Below are 10,898 nucleotides of genomic sequence, written 5' to 3' on the forward strand. Positions count from 1 at the left end.
AAATTTTCAAGTGATGGCTAAGGGGAGGGAGATCATGCCTTACCCATCCACCCTGTTTGTGTGCTAAGGGGTTGACTCGTGAGTCAATAAATGCCGGCCACTTCATTAAGGTTATGGTGAAAAAAAAAAAAAAAAAAAAAAAAAAAAAAAAAAAAAAAAAAACATTAAAAAATGTAAACTTTGTTTTTACATCTAAAAAATAAAATAATGTTTCGGTTTTCTAAATCTATGCTTATTTTGGCTCTATGACAATTTAAAGTCCCTCAGGACGAATTTAAAGGGACCAGCGCATCCGTGAAACTGCAGCCCTTTAAACTGACACTCAGCTCTCATTCTGATAGAATTTGTTCTTCATTCTAACTAATTTTACTTTTCACTCAGTTCATATTTTGTGCTGTTATGTAGGAGACCTGTATAAAAAGGAAGGACATCGATAGTATATAATATCATATATATATACTGTACGTAGATACTAGATTTTCCAATTTTCAAATTTTTTACATTCAAAATGCTCTAATGAATGTAGTTTTTCTCCAATCTCAATGAAATTTTGTATAGAAGTCCACAAAAGCATGTGAAGTAAACTGACACATGTGTTTTCTTCTGTTATTCAAAATATTGAAATCACCATGTGTTGAGGATGTGATCAGTTTTAAAAAACTGAAAAATTAACAACTAAACGGGTAAATATTTTTTTCTCAAAAAAACTGGAAAAATATGAAAAGCATGTGTCATATTTTACATACATCTATCAGGAATAAATTAAATATAAATTTAAAGAAAAAAATGTAAACTTTGAAAATAGGGACAATTATAATTTCGTTAATAATTAAGCTTATGGAATTAATACATTCTAATAAGAACCATTTTTATCGAGATAGTGATTTTCATAATTACAACACTCGTTTTAAGGAAAATTTTAATATTCCAGCACATCGATTGACAAGTTTCAACAAAACGTATGGCTTAAAAATATGTAATGGTTTGCCTCATGAAATTAAAAATACGAATGATTTAAGATGTTTTAAAAGATATATCAAAAGAATTTTAACAAACCTCGGTCCCTACAATTTAGATGATATACGTGTGGGTTTACATTGATCCTAATTTAATGTATTTTATATATTTTAATTATTGTTTTCTCTCTTTCTCTCGTTTTGACAAGTCCTATGGTTTTAACTCTTTTATGGACAAATAAAAATGAAATAAAGTATAAAAAAAAAACAAAAATTAATTTTAAGTAAGGTGATTGGAATATCAAAGTGAAAATTTGTGTGTTGCATATCCAGATTGTAAGAAATGTGTGGTAAAAGCTTCATATTTATTGGTGTAAAAATGTAGACGTTAGAAATTTCAGAGATCCATAGCGTTAAATTAAAAAACGAAAGCTACAAGTAGTGTTTCATGCAGTTTTCTCACATTGCACACACACACTGCTGTTCACAGAAACTTTAGCATCTTATGATAAACAAATTTCTTCTATGAAATGTCCCCTTCCGGTTGAACCAAGTGCTGAAATGCGCTAAAATCCTGAATGAGAAGAGCAGGGAGGGCGTGCAGCCTGACAGGTGATTCAACACCCTTCGTATGGGTATTTTTATGATTGCTGGATTGACGCGGCGCTCATGAACACGCGCAAGGGGCGTCGTCGGATGTTGATGGGCCATGAACCCTAAGTGATAAGGCATGATGGGTGCTTTGGACGAGCCCCTTCGGGAGATAAACGGTCTGATCTGAGGGTAGTTTCAAAGTAGGGTCATATACACGAACTCCACACCCACTAAACATAATCCTTATCAGTCATTTGAAGCTATCAAAGCTACACCCTCTGACATGGGAAATAGGATTATACGACTCTATTTTAAATAAAGTAAAAGGAATTGGTAACAAATAAAAGAAATTCATTTTCCGTAACGTTTCAAGTGAAGTTTGAAAGCTGCTTTCGGTTCATATTTTTTTTTTGGTTAACAGAATTTGTTCATTTAAAATATTCCTTGCGGGTGTATGAATTGCAGTGCATTAAAAATAACAGAAAAGCACGATTTTACAGAGTAGGGGAGACTGTTGTACCTTTAAACACTTTTCATATTTTATTTTTTTTTTAATTTTGGGAAATGAAGTTTTTAAATGAAAAAGTGCTTGAAATAATTATTGAAGAATCCTTTACAACTTCCTGTATGTATTTTCCTGTTTTACAGATCTATTAAGGATAGAAAAAATAAAATGAAGGGATATGTAATGTGTTCAAAGGTACAACAGGTTCATGTACCTTGGAACATACCCTCTTGTAAGTTGGAACAAATGGAATATAGGTAGGAATATAGCTGTAAAAACTGACAATTATATTTAAAATGTATTTTCAATCATAAACCAGACCAGGCTTCTCTGATTTAGATTTTATTTCCTGGAGAAGCAATAACTGCTTCAACAGCTTTCTTCAAGACATCCGAATCAATTGGGGCCTCTTAACTCCAGACTTACTTCGTGACATGATCTTAAAATAGAAGAAAAACAAAAACCGATAGTATCGTGTAATTTGAAACATGTTCCTTAGTAAAGATGTTTTGTGTTCAAAGGTACAAGAGGGTGCACGTTTAAACAAATATGGCTCCGAAAACTAGAGATTCGAGTAAATCATGGAAATTAAAATATGTTATTACTCACTAGATGATAGGGAACACACCGTACTTGAAAGATATTAACAAATGCAATCTGGTTTTGTGTTAGAAAGGATACATCAATGAACGAAATGTTTATTTTTGGTATTAAAAAAATGTATTTTGTTCACAGAACTCACACTTTGCAATAAATCAAACTGAAACTAAGACCAGAGCTACTTAGCGGCTTTCTCTACAATCTACTTCAGTTTGATTCCTCTAGATAGCAGTAAAAAATTAAAAAACAAAAAATGTTCAAAGGTACACTATGCTAAACGTACAACAGTCTCCCCTACACTGCTCCATCGATTTAGTAGAATGCGTTTATCTAAAGAAAGCAACAAAACAGTACAACGTAGTCTGTTTTTTGTGACGAGAATCCAAGCCTCCTCTTACAGGGAAGGCATCATGTCAGAAACACGTTCACGTCTGAGTATTTCTGACAAAGTGTATACTATTCTACGCCTTAAAAACGGCGCAAATATTTAGGATATTGCTGGAGGTTTAAGGTAATATTTATTTATTTACCGATTTGTTTGTTTGTTTATTTATTTATTATTGCATTTTACACAGGATGAAAGTGAAATAGCCTTGCAGATTTTCAGAGCGAATTGCTCGTTTTGTATGTAACAAAAAACTATAATAGCCTATCATATTGGTGGAAAGTTAATAGTTTTTCATACAAAATGCTTTTTTCTCAAATGTTTAACCTCTTATTCGGTAACTACTGCGAGTAGGATTGTGATTTTTGTCCAAGTTGTTTTGTAAACAGTCCGAAGACAGGTCTGAACCTCACAAGTGATACCAAGAAGACACCACTTATGAGGAAACTAGGCCAAGAGATAATGGAGTAGGGTGACCAATTCCTTTCCCCCCTCATTAACTTGCAAGTTAAATGGACAGCAGGTATTCTAGGATATATTTTACTTTTCCTAACAATTAAATGGTCATATTGCAGTGAAGTCTTCCTTTTCGGCTACATTTTCCTTTTTTTCTGGGGCTTGATGGAACCAGTTTCTTGGTATAGTTTCAAGACGGAAGTACACACCAAACCGACACCACATTCTGCAGCAATTTGCTTTTGTGTCATGGAAGTATGCTCTGCTAATGTTACAATTTTAGAGCATTTTGGCAGCTCTACACACAGATGTCTGGTAGCGATACGGGGGAAGGGCTGATGTCTGGGCTAAGGCGAAGTAATGAAGCTCTGTTTGACGTAACGTCACAGATAAGTTTTGGGAGTTAGTACTAATAATTTCATGTGGTCAAACAAAATACATTTTTAGGTTAGGTCTCGTGAGTCAATTGTTTAGTCAAACCAATGAATTTCGTATTGCCAGACAAAATACTTGACATGTTGATCCCTTTCTCGTATAGTTTGTTTATGAATATATGTTATGAATTATGGAATTATTTAGAATAACCTTCCAACATCAAGTACGGTAAGTAATTAAGTCATTTAGTGCGTAGGATTGTGTGATATCTGGTAACAGTTGGCAACACTGACAAGACGGTAATATTTGCTGTTTAGGAACTGTTCTTATGTGACCCTCACTATATATACCGGTATTTAGAGTTTTGATATTTCAAAACAAATATTTATGATATGAATAGCAAGGACTCAATGTAACTGCTAAATGTATTTAAGTTAATCCAACGAACTAAATACAAAAGAACATCACAGGTTATCATTGCGAATCAGCATGTATGCGATAGTCACACAATTTTCAGAATTTAATTCCACGAAATGACCTTTATTCTGTTACACAAAAGGGGATCATGTCAGACCTTTACCAGGAACAGCAATGAGTACTTTCACCACTAAATTAGAACGCCAATTATGAGAAATGAATGGGACAGAAATTACGTGTAATTTCCTACATACACGGATTATTACTTCATTCAGGATTGTCACTTGTTTTAAGCATTCAAACCGCGTAATATACAAATTAACAGTTTCATGAATTGAAACGTGCATCAAAACATCTTCATAAGGTCAATTGAACCTACCAACTATTCTGGTTTCAATAAATGTCCATCAAGAGGGCTCAATCGGGCGTGCAACGCAGTTCCAAAGCTGCATTTGGCACCAAATATCGTGATATTTGATTTCCCGTTTTGGTTACAATGCAGAGTTCAACACAATTCCGGTAACAAGTGATTTGCACAGGCTGAAATGCAATTGATAATTGCACATTTGAAGATATCCTACCAACGCATTGCTTTCATGCTTTCATATTGAACTCGTATGTTACGTTGTTCGAATGGGTTTTCGAAACACAACGATGATGATAGTGATTATTAGGCCTGAGAAACATATGCCGTTGTTTAAGGCACAAATGGGACACAAAGCATGGACCGACATCAATGCTAGATTAGAAACACCATCATACTTAGGAAGGGCTGATCATATTAGGAAGTTTAAATGTAGAAAACAAAGAACGGACGTGGCAAAATTTTCCTTTGTTTTTTTTTTAATTGGGTTATTTTACGACGCTGTATCAACATCTAGGTTATTTAGCGTCTGAATGATATGAAGGTGATAATGCAGGTGAAATGAGTCCGGGGTCCAGCACCGAAAGTTACCCAGCATTTGCTCGTATTGGGTTGAGGGAAAACCCCGGAAAAAACCTCAACCAGGTAACTTGCCCCGACCGGGATTCGAACCCGGGCCACCTGGTTTCGCAGCCAGACGCGCTGACCGTTACTCCACAGGTGTGGACTTCCTTTGTTAACCGCACAATAGTAGACTGGAACATCTTACCTGCGGCAATCTTTCAGGGTGGTCCTCTCAAAATCAATACATTTAAGGAAAGGTTGAGAAGATTAGACTGAAAATGCAATTGTAGGTGCAGTGTAATTATTTAAGGTGTGTCATGTAATTAATTAAGTTGATATATAATTAATTAAGATGATATGTAATTTAGTTGATATGTAAATAAATTAAGGTGATATGTAATTAATTAAGATATGAAATTAACTTGGTATGTAATTAATTAAGGTGATATGTAATTACTTAAATTGGTAATAGTTGGATGAAATAGAAGTACTTATAAGTTAGATTTACTTTCGCTTATTGTAAGCGTAATTATAGAATAGTTTACTTATAGTCCTAGGTTTATTGCATCTACTTATTTATAGTTAGAAATAAATTTACGTATATTTTATTTTATTTCATTTTTTTTATTATTTCTGTACTTATTGTATTATTGTAATGGTAATTACTGTATATTATATATCACTGCCACCGGGTGTATACCCAATTGTAGTGTTAATAAATACATACATACATACTACAGGTGCGCTTCGTGCGCATTTAACTTGTGAGCACGTCTCAGAGTTGGGGTGAGTTAACGCAATGTCTTTCGTTCGTTTGAACTCATGCTTATCATCACGGTAAGTTAGTCCTCGGCATTTGGGTGGTTGAAAGCCACTCCTTTGACTTAGAAACACAACTGTCTGCTAAAGAAAAATTTAAAGACATCATTTTCTTTGTTAAAGAATAACTGCACTATTTTGAAGACATTTTATTTTCTGTCTGTAGAAAATACACCTAATAGCCTATAACATTGACAAGTTTCACTATGTTAATATGATGGTGTATTACGTTTTTGTTTTACATAATTTTACATTTCATATTATATTGTTGCAGTGAATAACAAACCACATTTTCAAAGGAGAATGATTGTCTTGTTGCTAGAAAAAACAGCCTTACATCTAGAAAAAATTCGTTCCACTTCTGCAGAAACAATAACATAATATTTTTAATATTTTACACAAGTATTATCTATCTCAAAATCTGTATCATTATTATAGATTTCCTCATTTGAAATTGTCACAAATTTTACATACAGCTAAATATCAATAATGTTTATCCAGTATTTTTTTCATCTTGTTTGCTACATTTTTTCCTATTTCGTGTTCCAACTATTCAGTTTCGTCACATCATTGGCAACATGCTATTTTATGTCTGTAGAAAATACACCTAATGTGACATTGACAAGTATCAGCCTTATTATTTCACTATGTTAATATGATAGTGTATTACGTTTTTGTTTTACATAATTTTTCATTTCATATATTGTTGCAGTGAATAACAAACCACATTGTCACATTTTCAAAGGAGTATGACTGCCCGTTGCTAGAAAACACAGCCTTATATCTAGAGAAAATTCGTTCAACTTCTGCAGAAACGATGCGGGAATATTATAAATATTTTACATAAGCATTATTTATCTCAAAATCTGTATCATTATTACAAATTTCCTCAATTGAAATTAAGTCACAAATTTCGTCCTCGGCATCTTGCTATTATTCTTCTTTACAGGACGTTGAATGTTGCCTGTTACGAATAGCAGTATTCGGTCGTAATGTAACCGATCAACTAAAGTTAACTGCTCAACTAAACACACTGAAATCCTCCACCCCAACGCAATTACGTACCGGTACCTAACGTTAGAGGCGCATGAAGAGCAATGTAACGGCATACAATTCTTAGCCCTAGTGATTATATTAATAGGCCTAATAATAATAATAATAATAATAATAATAATAATAATAATAATAATAATAATAATAAATACAGAGATTTACAGTCTGAGAATAATGGAACTATTAAAAGGAAGTACCTGTACAGAGAATAAATGCTTGAAAATAAATTATGAAACATAAAAAAGATCGCTTATGTTAGAACAGTTCTTCTGCTGTTACGTCAAACAGGGCTTCACCACTTCGCCTTCAGCCCTTCTCCGTATCGTTACGAGTGTGCGACTTCTCTACGAGACATCTGCGTGAAGAGCTGCGTTGTTATTCATTACTAGAGTCCTGCATTTGGTTTCCTATAGTCTCCAAGCGATTAGCAACAGTGTGGTACGTATGGAGTATACCTTGACGTCATCCAACCTGACTTAGTTCAGGTCTGCTGTTCAGTGAACATGCGAAAACAAAACAAAGCTAGACTGTTGGAAATGAGTGCTACGAGCACTTTATTAGAAAAGAAGAAAATGTATTTTATCAGAAAGAAGGAAAAATTGTTCATTTGAAACACTTAAAATGTTTACAGTCTTTGATTGTATTTATTTGTAGAGACTCGTAAAACACGCATTAATAATGTGTCTTGTTTTAAGTTTCTGCTAAAATTTATATTTTTTCATTTGTTAATTCCAAGATTTAATTAGACCTAAAGTATCAAGAGTAAACAAATTCCGAGCGCCAGGTAGCCATGCCAACTAAAAATTGTATGTAGCGCCTGAATTGTTCAAATTTTTTAAACTTTGATTTCTTTTATATCAGTACGACTAATACATAATGTTAACAAACAAAAACCGTTGTAGGAAGAAATTCGAATGTGTTTTATAAGTGTATATCGTTACAAATTGTTATGCAGCTCAAGATATTGTCCTACACAGCTTCAGAACGTCTCTGAGAGCGTGTGTTTGCATTACATAGATATTGAATATTGTTTAATATATTTCAGTACATGTATCTTTATCTTAGCTCGAATGGTTTCCCAATTGCATGTCTGGACGAAATGTGGTGGCTCCTGAGTTTCGTCTATCCTTAGTAAAAATTATCTTTTATTGCATATAAGCTGATTTTAAATATACACTTCGTTATTTTTTTTATTAAATCCAAGCGGTATATCGGTTGTTCACCGACTTAAACACACATGTGTACCCAAATAAACAGATGTAGACACACATGCAAGAAAACTGCGTGATTCACTGAAGCTTGAACTGTTGACTTACAACTTACTCACCGTACGAAACTCGTATGATCGATGTACACTTACCTTTTATTCAAAGTAACCAAACGCAAGATTCTATTTATTACATACCGGGATATCTTTCATTAGTTCATGAACAAACAAACAAAATAATTAATTAATTAAAGTCCACACCTGTGGAGTAACGGTTAGCGCGTCTAGCCGCGAAACCAGGTCGCCCGGGTTCGATTCCCGGTCAGGACAAGTTACCTGGTTGAGGTTTTTTCCGGGTTTTCCCTCAACCCAATATGAGCAAATGCTGGACCCCGGACTCGTTTCACCGGCATTATCACCTTCATCTCATTCAGACGCTAAATAACCTGAGATGTTGATAAAGCGACGTAAAATAACCTACTAAAATAAATAAATTAATTAAATAAACAAATAAATCAATAAAATGCCGGCTACCATACGCAAGTCCCTTCGGAAGACTTCAGTTTATTTCGTGAGAGCTTAGGTTTTACACGTGAACGAAGTTCCACTCTGTTTTTCCTTCGTTTTGTTTGTTTCTTGCTTTTCTGTCTGTTCATAGATAAAGACCTATAAATAATCTAAAATATATATATATATATATAGGCCTATATATACATATACATATACATATATATATATATATATATATATATATATATATATTCAAGGTGTAAATTTGTGCAATATTAACATCTTTTCCCTAGTCATGTGAACCGGGCGATACCTGAAGGTGAAATTAGACAAATTCACGCAACAGATAGGTCATTTTTGTGGCCAAGACTGTACACATATGTTGAACAAAACATTTTTAAAATTTAGCAGCATATTTAGGACGACGGGAAAAAACTGAATGAGGGAACTTTTTCTAAAATTCTATCAAGTTACGTTTCTTTGTTCGTTACTCTGCCTTTATTTTACGCTCATTAGGGGGGTCAATTTATTAATTCCAGCTGCAATTCGGATGGCATAAATGGAGTTGTATAGAATGTAGAAGATATTTTAAAATAACTTTTCAGTCAACCCAAGTAATGAAATCTTCAGCTAGGTTCAGTATGCTGGGTTGAAATAATCTCTACAATGAAATGTTATAACTAATACGTAGAGATGACTAAGTTCCTTCAGTTAGGCCTATCAATTTCTAATTCTAAGCATAAAGAAATAAATGAATGATTTTGTTCTATAATTATTATATAATTATTCTATAATTGTTATTATAGGCTGGGGTGGAACTTATAAATCCAATCTATATCCGTTAATTTTACTACAAAAAAAGTATTAAAATTTGTTTTAAAAAGCAGAAAGATTACTCAACTGAATTGTTGTTTAAACATTTCAAAGTTTTCGACATTAAACAAATTTATTTTATTTTATTAAAATATTTTCACAGAAATCTTAATAACTTTGAAAGGTTTATACATAAATATAGAACTAAAAATACAAATTCTCTGCGTTTGTCTGAACCTAAATGTAAAACCAATGCAGCTTTTTATCATAGCATGAGTCAAGGTCCCAGATTATTAAACAAATTTTATTCTAATATTATTTTAACCACGAATCCTCTTCAAATTAATAAAAAAAAATTAAAAAAAATTATTGGATTTATAGTTTTTGTTTAAACATATTAAACACTTTTTAATCTGTATTCGCCCTCAATTTTAATTTTATTTTTGTCTGTATTGGAATACCTTCCTGAGCACGAGTCTTAGTCATTCAGGAGTGGGCTAGTTCAACTTACATTGTATTAACTTGTATTCATTTCATACTTACTAGCAATAAAATAAATAAATACATTTATTCATTAATTAAATGTAAAACTGAAGAACAACCGACGAAAATATGAATAAAATTGAGTATGTAAAGTTTAATTATTATGTAGGATGAGAAGCAATATCAAAGTAATAATAATAATAATAATAATAATAATAATAATAATAATAATAATAAATTGGCATGAGAATGATTAGGCTAAGTTATATTGCATAAAATGTAATAGAAACTTTAAAATCATTTAAAATCGCTAATAACACAAAACATAATTATATGTTAAATAATATTTCACACACCTTAAACAGGAGCAGTTGACACTACCGTTTTCTTCTTTCATTTCAAACAATGCAGCTGTGTTAATCAAAGTTCACCACTGATCTGCGTGCTGATGTTTGTCTTGCTAATTCAGTGATCGTATTCCCCACTCCTAACTTCGTGGTACGTATCTATGCCCAACGCCAAGGCACTTGCTCTCGAAAGCAAGTGATGCACATTACTGGTTTAGACAAGTATAGGGGAACGGTAGGAGGAAGTGTACTTGCTAATATTCACTCACCCCACAAACTTGGGTTCAGAACCTGTTTCTTTTTTTACATCAAATGCTCGCTGTGTTCCAGTGTTGCCAGGTCTCCGGAAATTTCCGGAGATCTTCGGAATTTTTTAACTTCCCGGAAAAATAGGAAATAAAGTTGTAATCTCCAGATTTTTTTATGTAGGAAATTATTTATTTTTTTTTT

General features: G+C 33.0%; 1 protein-coding gene across 2 annotated transcripts in view; it reads right to left on the bottom strand.

Moving 5' to 3' along the window:
• LOC138693074 (E3 ubiquitin-protein ligase TRIM9-like) overlaps nucleotides 1–10,648 on the bottom strand; it is a 409,349-nt gene extending 398,701 nt beyond the window's left edge. Inside the window, exon 1 of one of the 2 annotated variants that reach the window (XM_069816661.1) lies at nucleotides 10,458–10,648. The gene's annotated coding sequence lies outside the window, so the exon portion shown is untranslated. The remainder of the gene's footprint in view (nucleotides 1–10,457) is intronic. The other variant, XM_069816669.1, reaches the window with a different exon arrangement.
• Nucleotides 10,649–10,898: the final 250 nt, after the last annotated feature.

The sequence above is a fragment of the Periplaneta americana genome, chromosome 2, assembly GCF_040183065.1.
Source record: "Periplaneta americana isolate PAMFEO1 chromosome 2, P.americana_PAMFEO1_priV1, whole genome shotgun sequence".
Classification (NCBI taxonomy): domain Eukaryota; kingdom Metazoa; phylum Arthropoda; class Insecta; order Blattodea; family Blattidae; genus Periplaneta; species Periplaneta americana.